The sequence below is a fragment of the Phalacrocorax carbo genome, unplaced genomic scaffold (genome assembly GCF_963921805.1).
Source record: "Phalacrocorax carbo unplaced genomic scaffold, bPhaCar2.1 SCAFFOLD_58, whole genome shotgun sequence".
Lineage (NCBI taxonomy): Eukaryota > Metazoa > Chordata > Aves > Suliformes > Phalacrocoracidae > Phalacrocorax > Phalacrocorax carbo.
The window spans coordinates 533,675-545,183 of record NW_026990389.1 but is presented as its reverse complement, the minus strand read 5'-3'; positions in this window follow the sequence as shown (position 1 = coordinate 545,183).

Here is an 11,509-nt window from a genome sequence, read left to right as displayed (position 1 = left end):
CTAAAGACCTAAAAATATTTAGCACCATAATAAAAATGTTGAAGAAATTGATGATATTAAAGGTTTCATGGAAAGTCTAAAGGATTATATAAAGGCCTAGCCATTTGCAGGGGTTTCAGGGCCCTAGCAGGAAAGTAAGAGCCCATCTGACTTCTGCTTGTTCCCTCAGATAAGAGGTGATATGTCTTCAGTGAGTCTGCTAGAGTTAAACCAAACTGATATTTATGTTTTGTAAGCCCGTGCAAGTTCTTTAACCTCTTGCATATAGGGAAACTGAAAACCGAGGAAAATTCGTTCCTCCAGCTTTGTACAAGATGATCGTGGGTGCGTCAGGCACTAGGATGTGTCCCAGCCTGAAAGACTAGGTAAATTCCGTGATGGAAGGAAACGGTGAGGCAATTCTGCTGAGGTGATCATGATGGCTTAAAAAGCCCTGGGTTGGTTGGATTTATTTCTTCCCGCTCTTGATTATGTGGTAATTCCCCACTGTATACCACAGATGCCTATTTAGTTAATGTCATCAGGTTTTTTTGTTTGGTTGGGGTTTGTTTTGGGTTTTTTTTCTAATCTTAGATATAGTGAACAACACATTTGTTGGTGCCTCTATCAATGTATTTTTAGAGTACTACCATAAAACAATGCACTACACAGAAAAATCAGTTTATTCCAAAGAGTTAGGCCATTGTTCCATGAGTTAATAGCCAGCCTAAGTGGCAGTCACTTCCTTCTGCCGTACATTCCCTCTAGCATGTGTCAGAGGCTTACGCTGATCCTCTCTACGGCCCTGCAGCCACCCAGTGCTAAGCTGATTTTGCTGGATCCTCTGGTATTTCATTCCTTCAGTCCTTCCCTGTCTTCCCTTCTAACCAGAGCAAACGCTTCAGGGTTTAGCAGCAGCCAAAAGCCTGTTCCCAAAATAAATGGCGATTTGAATGAATGAATGACGCTATATTCACCATCCACTTCCACAAGCAGACTCTGGCTTTATGGGCAACTAAATCAAAGGTTTGGTACTGGGTAATCTGGATTGCATGCATTCTCTTCATTGCTCTGCAGAAGTCCCTCCTGAAAAGCCACCAGTATTTGTATCTATTCTCAATAGGTCCAGGAGTTGTGGTCAAAACTGACATGCTGGAGAGCACCACGCTTGGGACCACAATTCACTAGGCTTTTGTAGTTGCATGTTTCTGGCCATCCTACTTGGGATTAAGTAGGAAGCTCTATTTCTGTGACTGATCCTTCCATTGGAGTTGCTCCCTGAACACAAGCAACATTTTCACTCCCTGCTGGAGTAGTTTAAACTACTAGTGAACTCTTCATAGCTTCCCACGTACATGAGTTGTCCCTGGGAGACAACTCAAGGTTAGAAATGCCTGCTGAATAAATCCAGCATAGGTTTGGATTTACTGGAATTAGAGGCTACTCTCAAAAAAGTCTCAGTTTGTATCTGAGATTACTTTTTATGATGTAAGCAGGCATTTTGAATTAAACTGCTATTTCCCTTTCCTTCTTCCCATTTTCCCTTCAACTAGTCCTTTCCTTACAAAGGGCAATACCACATCCTACGTCCCATTGCATCAATTAGCTGCCTCGTCAACATCATAGCAAGTGATATTTAGAGCCCCACTCCAGCTTTGCAATGAAAAGCCATAGGAAGACTACAAGGTTTGGCTGGGAAATGCTGCAGGTCTTCTCTGATGGCGTTTCAAAGGCAGCATGCTGACTTAAAGAGGATCGGCAGCTCAACTGATAGAAAAGGGGGAGAGTCTAGGACCTCCCTATTCTCATGTGAAGACTTGTACTCCCACTGGGTGACAATTTGCATTTGGGATCCTGTCTCTTCTGAGCCACAAGTCACTGTGGCTCCCATCTTCACAGGTTTTTCCTCAATTGACAAGCCAGGAGGAACACGCAGAACACCCCAAGATAGGATTCCTCAGTGAGGCAGGCAGAGGCTTCAGCACACCAGCAGCCTAACTGCTGTTCCTTAGGCAACTGCAAGTCCGTGTGGTACAACTACCTCTACGAAGGAAAGCTTTTAGTCCTTCTTACCTTCTGTAGGATGTGGTCAATAATCACGTATAGTAGCTGTACCGAAATGAAAATGCAGCTGGCAGGGTTACAAATCCTTAGGACATGGCATCTTACGGGAATACAAACTGGAAACTAATGTTTTCAGCTACACTAAGACTACAAGGTGCATGTGCAGTTGGAGCACCCTTTGCAGGATTTGGGCAACAAGAAGAAAGGAAATAATATTTAAAAAAAAAAAAATACTTGAAACTTTTCTTAGATTTTTCACTTACTGTATTGGGATTGAATGTAATCATTGAAAAAAAAAAGGAAATGACAAGCTGGGCCCATATAATGGGCCTGTTGCACATTAAGTACTAAAAGCAGTATATCTATGCCAAATAGGCTCCTACTTTCCACATAACCTGCTAAAGAAACATCCCTAATCAAGTCATGTCCCAGCTGGCTGTAGCTGTCCAGAAGTACGTACTTTTTTATAGCTCTGAGCACACTTCAAAATGTTCCATGTGATATCTGAGCATTCAGAAAACAAAAATGATGCCCTGGGCATGCTAACTGGTTGTGTCACATTTCAGTGACTGGGACCTTGGGTTACAAGTGGTCTAGGTTAAACCTGAAGTCAGCAGATGACATAAAACAGAGGTTACCATTCAAAAAGTGGGCCCCAAACATATTGCATTGTCACATCTGTAAGCGGAAGCTTGCTTAATCCTGTCCCTTGCCACTGTTAGAGAGATTTGCCACCACAGGTAGCTCAGTTTCCCCTCCCGTAGCTGTCCAGCAGGGAACCAGATTCAGGCAGCTGAGAAAGGACCACCAACCTAGAATGATGGCAGAAGTGGAAAATTCCTGCCCATGATCTGGAACGTAGAGCTTTCCTCTGTCTGCCTACAATTCACATTTTTCCATCAAACTCACCATGCACCCGCCTTGCCTCCCAGGTTAAAAGTGGAAACATGGATTTGCAAAGTGACTCAAGATGCAAACAATGCTGCACATAGGGGCCTTGCTCAGGAGAAGAAGCAAACCTTCTCTAGAGCTCCCCAGGGTAGGGATGCCCCATCTCCCAGGTACCACAGGGTAGCCGTGACACCAGGAGCTACAAAGTTAGCTCTGTAAGAGCGTGGTGCTCCAGAAGTTGTCAGACTGGTTATATTTGGCTGCACAGATGAAGAAGAAAAACAAATCATCAGACGTGTTACACAATGTTATCTTACTTACTCTTCTCCACTTTTTCGAGAATGCCCACAGTGAATCCTATTCCTTTAAAAACATGTGCAAACCTTTTCCCACTGGGAAAGGGTTATCCCCAGGTCAGTTAGTGAATCATGGCCTTCCCAAAATAATTTTCTTCCTCTGATGAAGAGCCTTTCGGTGAGGCCAGAGTACTGTGCTTGTGTCAGGCCCTGGTTTGCATTATTTCCATGTTGATGAACTCGTTTCACGTCTCCAGGGGCATTGCTCATGTAAGACTACGAGGACCTCCATGGTGATTCACACGAGAAGGCCCAGCTCCTGCGCTGCCTTTCCCTCAGCGGTATCAGAAATACAGTAAAGGAAGCTACGAGATACGGAAAGTGTAACTCACCTTTATTGTCAGGTAATTAGCAATAAACAAAAGTCCCAGGCTGGAGATGGATCTCCAATTTTCCAGTGAGTCACTGTGTGAAAAAAGGACTTTCTTTTCTTACAGACCTGCCGCATACCCCTTTCACCAGGCAGTCCCGAGTTCTCATGCCTTGAAAAACAGTGAATTACCATCACTTCATGACGAATTACCACTTCATAACCCCCTTCGGGGTACAGTTTGCACCCACCCAGCCTGCTGTAACCGGCTCCCTCGGCCGCCGCCTTGCTTGCCCGGCACGGGCTCCTCACCCCTTGGGGCTAACTGACCATTAATTTCAACCCTGCGTTACCCCTCGCCCTACGGACCCGCCTCTCTTCACTGGAGGGATTTTAAATCAAAGCCGCCGCCTAGGCCGGGCCTAAGGGACGGTCCCGCGGCAGCGCCTGGTGCCGCGCCCGCTCCCACCTGCGCCGCCCGCCGCCTCCCGCGGCCCCGCCGCTGCTCTGAGGGGACGGCCCGGCCCGGCCTCGCCACGAAGCCGCACTTCAGCATCAGCGCCAGCGAGGAGCTGCGGGAGAGGCGCGGGGAGGGGAGACGGGCGGCGGGGGTCTGACGGCTGTGTGCTTGCAAGCTGTACTCGGTGTGCCTGGAGGGCTTCCTGCTCGGCAAGGCGCGGTACAGCCAGCTCCGCCGCTGGGACGCGCCGGTGAGGGCCGGCCCAGGCTGGCGGGGCGGGGGATACCCCCAAAAGCCTCGGGGGGCGGCGGGCTGCCGGGGGGCGGGCGGCCGTCGGGGCCCCGTCAGGGCCGCGGGGCTGGAGGGCTCTCCCGGCCCTCACGGGCCCGGCGTGGGATGGTTGCAGCGAGTTGTTGCTGCCCAAGTCCGCGTTATTAAAGCCTTCCTTCATGCTAACGCCGCAGGGAGGGTGTGCCCGGTCCCAGCCCGTGCCCGGCCCTCCCACCTGACCCTCGCACCCTGCCTGGTCCCCCCAGCGCTGTCCTGTGGGAGCCCTGCTTGCAGGGCACCGATGTTTACAGGGTGAAATCCAGCAGCAGCTGAGAGGCACACCCGGAAAACAGCCAAGGGATGTTGCCGAAGGATACGGTAACTTGGCTTAATGGGAAAGATCAGCCAAGCAGCAGCAGCTGTGGGCTCCAAGTCCCTCTTTTCCTTGGCCTCTGGGAGGGAGATGCAACTGCTTTACTGGTGTCTTTAATCCTATAAGCAACTCTAGAGAGCGTATAGAGGTCAGTCAAGGCAACTTGCACAGTCAGCTGCAGGGATTTTTTTGACAAGCCAGGGGATAACCAAGTGTTGGATCCTTTGGCCCAAACTGCCTAAGCGCGTGCCTCAGGAGTGACCCTTTCCACACAGGCAATTACTAGGTAACTACAAAACAGCTGAAACACAGTCCTGGAGCGTTCCAAGAGATAGTGGTCATCAGGGAATAACACAAGGTAGATGCTGCTTCTTTGGCAGCCTCCTTGCTGTGCTCTCAGTTGAGCAATGGGACTGGAGCAGTTTTTCAGCCAGGTAACCCCTGATGGGGATTGGTCTCTCCCTCCCAACTCTGCTGCACAAGCAGGTGGGGTAGCACAGCTAAAAGGCAGTTGAGTCAGCAGTACGGCTGCCATGAGAAGCAATGTTTGCTGAAGCATGCTCTTGTGCCCCAGCTCTGCAATTCTTTTCCCTGTGGGAGCTCCCACAGTAATATTTTTCTTTGGTTAATGGAGCCTTTTGGATAACATATCTGAACTAATAAACTAGCTTATGCATTTGCTTGTTTTTTCTTTAAGACTTACTGTTTCTTGCTCAAGAGGTTTTAACTTCATTAATGCTCTCGGCGAAATCTTTGCCTTCTCTGCATCCTCTGTAACTGACAGTTTGCCTCTTGCTGGGCTTTACAACTCATTAGCTGATTTTTATTTTTAATTCCTTCTCTCTGCTGGTAGCTGCCATACTTGGTCTTGATACTTAACAACTACACTGCTGTCCCGTAACTGTCTTCCCTATACTTATGTGAGGTTGCTTGCCTATAATTATATTCTGTTCTGCTTATTTTGCTTGAAATACTGTGCTACGGTAGAAAAATGCACACATACGAGGTCTTAAACTCCAGGATACAGTAATTTCACTCTCCTGACCAGATCACACGTGGTGTCCACAAAGCCTCACAGATGCAACAGTTCTGCGACAGATGCAAGATGTGAATTACGAATGAGATTCTCCCACGGACAGTTTGCTGCATGATTATACTTGACAGTATTTCTTGAACACTACTCTGGAGGATCTATATCTGACCTCTGTTGGATGTGATGCTGGACTAGTTGTGCCTCTGATCCCCTTCAGGGTGGCAACTTCTCAAGCATTGCTATTCTACCTCTGCAAGCTCCTCTTCTAACTTGTGATACAAAATCAGGACACACAATTTTTGTTTGTGATGCTGTGCCTTACATGCCCCTTTTCTCTTGCTGTGCATTTTCCTGCTCCCCATCACTTCATATTCTGAGGGTGCTTCTCAAACTGTGTTCCTTGCCTTCTCCCAGAGCAGTTGTTCCCTACAAAAGTGCTGTCTGAAGGGAGCAGCTCTTCAGAGGCAGTGTAGTGTGGTAGAGCATGAGGTTTCGGATACACTGTTGAATGGGGAGGGGCAGGTGTACTAACTCTGAGCAACATTTCCTTACCTCTAGGTGCCTTACCTCTAAACAGGATTCTCAGCTTTAAGCTGAACACCCAAGGCAAATGGTATAGAGGGAGGTGTGAACAACCAAGAACGATATCCTAAAAGAGATCTTACTTAGAAGGAGTTGCTTAGGCAGGGTTGGCAGAAATGCTGAGGAGAGCAGTGCAGCTTTAGCCCTTCTCATCTTGCAGAGACAGGCACTTGGCTGTGGATTGCCAGAGGGTGCCTGTCTTAGTCTGAGGATTTACTCCCTTGACCTTCCTCTGGGAGATGCGGCTTTGTGTTGGCTGTAAGAGGGCCCAGAGGTGGCTCTGACTTTTCCCCTTTTGGCCCTTCTTTTAGGGGCCAGAGCATTCAATTGTGGGAAATCCAGTTTTTGTTTCCTCCTGTGGTGAGTATTTAGGTGTTAAGTATTAGCAGTAGGAAGGACAGCTGAAGGACCAGCCTCCCTTTGCTCAGGATGAACGCCATACATGTTGGGCAGCATTTCTTATTGTTTGCACTTACTGAACTAAGACTTCTGTAGCCATTCTCTGCAAATGACCATGAACACCTTCAGCAGGACTGTTGACTGTAGGTGCATGTGCATTTTGAGGATCTAAGCTTTGGCTCTAGATTTATACAAGGACAGCTAGGCTGCGCTCTGTACTGTAGCGTGTTCTTCAACTTTAGTTCTGTGGGGACTGCACACTGACCAGAGCACCCCTAACAGGGCTGTGGGTCTTTATTCTGTTTATGGAGAGGTGAGGCGCTCTTGCAAGAATACTCAAGTGACAGAAGCTTCTAGAGTGGGGCTAGAGATTACCCGAACAGTAGTTTCTGCACTACTTGTTACTGGATTTCCTCGAAATCGAACAGTTGCTAAAGACACAGGCTCTCCTTGTTTTCCACCTTTGATGTTGTGATGGTCGCATTTGGCTTTTCAGTTTGGCAGCTGCTTAGCGCATCCCTCTCTAAACAAATATCATAATAATGAACCTATGTGCTGTTGTAGGACTGAAAGGAACAATTATTTCTTGCAATTGTTGGAGTATTCACTGGTTTACTTCAAGGCAGGAAGTAAATAGGAAGTATCCTTTGTAGGCTTAAGAGTGATATGCAACATTCATGTATTCTGGTCATGACGCCAGACACTGAGTCAGTTAGCGGCATCTGTGATTGGTATGAACAACTGTTGGGAAAATAGTTCTAAAAAATTCTGTTAATCAGATAAAACAATTGATAAAAAGGAATTAAATATAGAAAAAAAATTTTTGAAACTTCCTTTAGCCAGTCATGTACCCGAATAGTCTCATACCTTTGATTTCTTGGACAGTTTCTGCATACATATATTTAATTTTCACATAAAACATGTTTAAGGATTTTTAGCCTCCTCCATTTTTAATATTTAATAAGGTAACTGAGAAGGAAATGTCTAGACGCCTGTTCATTCTGAATATAATCCATACATAATAGCTTTATAGTTATAATGCTGCTCTATTTTTTTCAGGTTAGCACTTTTGTTTCTGGTGCTCTCTCTGACTTTGGCATCTGCACAGCTATGATAGAGTATGGCCCTGGGTGAAATAGCTCGCCTAGACAGCATAGGCAGGACCTGACAGCAAAAAGCAAACCTATGGGATTAGACTAAGTAGGAAATGATTAATTCTGATCAACTACACTTTAAAACTGTCTCCTGCTGAGGAGGGGAATATTTATTGCAGAAAGATGAAAAAGAAACAGCACCAACTGTGGCATGTGTCTTTAGCTCTTAGAGCTTAAAATTGCCATATTTAGGGAAGCTGCTCTATCTCTTTTAGGTAGAAATCTTGGTGGAAGAATGAGCACCTCCTCCACCAGGTTTGAACATCCTGTCTGGGCTTCTGGCATGGTCAGATTTAAGCTTTTTGTGATCCAGTCTCTTGTGGGCTTTCCTGCCACTAGCTTTTGAAGCTCGCTCTGGGGTGGGGAGCTGGAGGTGGAGTTGTGCCCAGCCTCCGTGCTGGGCTGTGGGCTGTGAGGCACGATAGGCACAGGTGGCTGCTGTGTGTTGTTGATGGGAGCTGCACATAGTGTCTGGCAGAGAAGCTGCTTGGTCAGGCACGCAGAGAGGCCAAAGGGTGGGAGTCCTCCCCTTGGAGCTTGTGGAGCAGGATGTTGTGGAAGTACCTGTCTGGTAAAGTAAGTCCAGTAACAGAAAATGGCAGTGCACAGGGTACCCTGGCTTGGGGCTGAGACACATGTTGTCTTCTGTGTAGTGGCTTTAGGTTGCAGAAACAAACCCAGAGCCTCAAAAAATGGTCAGAAGCAGATTTTGGGTAGGGGACCCATCTCTTACAGTTGTGTTAGCCAGCAGGGCAGCAGGCAGTTGGCACCTGGCACCACCAGGTACAGTGGTGGTATTGGCTTGTATATAAAATGTAGCCTAGGCTCTTGGGTTTGTGAAGACAAGTATTGGCTGGTTTCGTTCTGCTAGCATGAAATTTCATGCTGGTGGCTGATAGTCTGGTGGACTTTCAGCACTGTACACAAATAGGCACTTTATGGGCATTTTCTTAATTCTTTGAGATGCAAAAAAGTCTAATTGGTTGGGAGTTTCTCTTCTCAGTAGCCCAAATTCTGAGGACACACAATTGCATTTCAAGAAACTTACCAAGCAGCCAGCACTTAGATTAAATAATTTTATTTTTTTTAAGTAGGCTTGTGCAAACCGATGATAACAGATGGCACCACTTTGAGGCATGGCTGAACACAGGGGGAAGAAAGAGGACCTCCTTGTTGTCAGTGTGGCTCTGGCTTTGCAACTTCTGGCAAATTTTTTTGCTGTATCTCCTCAGTTTGCCTGCCTGTAAAGCAGAGATAGTATTTTTCAGTCCCTGGGGGAAGATCACATATGTGAAGGTCTTTGAAGATAAAAACCACTCTATACTAGCTATTACTGTTAGCTTTACATAAAACCAAAGCATGTAGTGTTATCTAATTCTTTTATTCTGTGTACCTCAGAGTGATGCACACATATCTATAATATATATCTATAATATATATATAATAGAGATAATACATCTATAACAATCAAGAACTTGGAAACAGCAGTGTGTTGCCAATGTAGAGAAAGTGGAGCTCTGAGAATATGCCTCACTCCTGTCTGTAGCCAACAGGCAGGAACAGGTATTGCTAGTTCTTGAGCAGTAATAGATTTTTTTCTTTTTTTCCTTCAAGCTTCAGCGGCTGGAGTCATGTGGAAGACTTCAGCAGCTGAGGCCAGAGGGAGTTAAATCACAGGATTTAGTAACACTAATTGCTGAGTTGAGTACTGGTGCTTAAAATTTATTTAGTAGTAATGTCTCACCATACTACAGCAGTCTCATTTTATTAATCAGATGCCATATTGTTTGATTTAGGTGAAAGAATGTTTCCAGGCAAACTTGCTGTATTTTGCTGTGTTTAGTACTGTGCATATTGGGAAGGTAAACATAGCTCATCCTTCTCTTGAGATAATTCGCCTCTAGCAAACAATTTTTACACTTCTAAGTGACCAACTACTGCTCAAACCTATATTGGGGCTATCTAATATTATCATAAGGTAATGTAATTGTGGTTCTCTGTCCTTTCTGGTCTATTTTTATAAATGAAGTACGGTTTTTACAGACACATTATGCTCTTACTAGCCAGCTGGTATAGCTGGAGGAAGAATCAAACTTTCAGGTAGTTTGTGCTCCTGAAAGCTTCTCTGGTTTTTGTTATTTGGGTTGGGTTTTTTTGTGGTGTTTTTTTTTTTCCTTTGACAATATTAGATCACAGAATCACAGAATGCTAGGCGTTGGAAGGGACCTCTGGAGATCATCTTGTCCAACCCCCCTTCTTGAGCAGGCACACCTAGAGCAGGGGGCACAGGAACACGTCCAAGTGGGTTTTGAATGCTTCCACGGAAGGCGACTCCACAACCTCCCTGGGCAGCCTGTTCCACTGCTCTGGCACCCGCACAGCAAAGAAGTTTTTTCTCATGTTTAGGTGGAACTTCCTGTGTTCCAACTTGTGCCCGTTGCCCCTTGTTCCGTCGTTAGGCACTATTGAAAAGAGCCTAGTCCCATCATCCTGATACCCTCCCTTTAGATATTTATGGGTATTGATGAGGTCCCCCCTCAGTCTTCTCCAGGCTGAACAAACCCAAGTCTTTCAGCCTTTCCTCATAAGGGAGATGCTCCAGTCTTGGTAGCTCTCTGCTGGACTTGCTCAAGCAGTTCCACATCCTTCTTAAACTGGGGGGGGCCCAAAACTGGACAGAGTACTCCAAATGTGGTCTCACTAGGGCAGAGCAGAGGGGGAGGATAACCTCCCTCGACCTGCTGGCCACACTCCTTTTAATGCATCCCAGGATACTGTTGGCCTTCTTGGCCACAAGGGCACATTGTTGGCTCACGGTCAGCTTGCTGTCCACCAGCACTCCCAGGTCCTTCTCAACAGAGCTGCTTTCCAGTAGTTTCCAATAGTTCAGCATGGGGTTGTTCCTCCCCAGGTGCAGGACCTTGCATTTGCTCTTTTTGAACATCATGATATTCCCCTCGGCCCAGCTCTCCAGCCTGTCCATGTCTCGTCAGATGGCAGCACAGCCTTCTGGTGTATCAGCCACTCCTCCCAGCTTGGTATCATCAGCAAACTTGCTGAGGTTACGCTCTATCCCGTCATCCAGGGCATTCATGAATATGTTGAACAGTACTAGACCCAGCACGGACCCCTGGGGAACACCGCTAGTGACAGGCCTCCATCCAGACTGTGCTCCATTGATCATGACCCTCTGAGTTCCGTTGTTGAGCCAGTCCTCTGTCCACCTCACTGTCCACTCATCCAACCCACACTTCCTTAGCTTGTGTATGAGAATGTTTTGGGAGACAGTGTTGAATGCCTTACTGAAGTCAAGATAGGCAACATCCATCGCTCGCCCTTCATCGACCCAGCCAGTCATGCCATCATAGAAGGCTATCAAGTTGGTCAAGCATGATCTTCCCTTGGTGAATCCATTTTGACTGTTTCTGTTAACCTTCTTGTCCTCTACATGCCTGGAGGTGACCTCCAGGATGAACTGCTCTATCACCTTTCCAGGGACGGAGGTGAGGGTGACTGGCCTATAGTTTCCCAAAGATGATCTTATAAAAGTTACTACCTCTCTCAGACAAAATAATAGAAGCCTCTGAGGTAGAACAAGTCAAGGGCAGAAGTCACCAGTTCTTAAGAAGTAGTTCTGT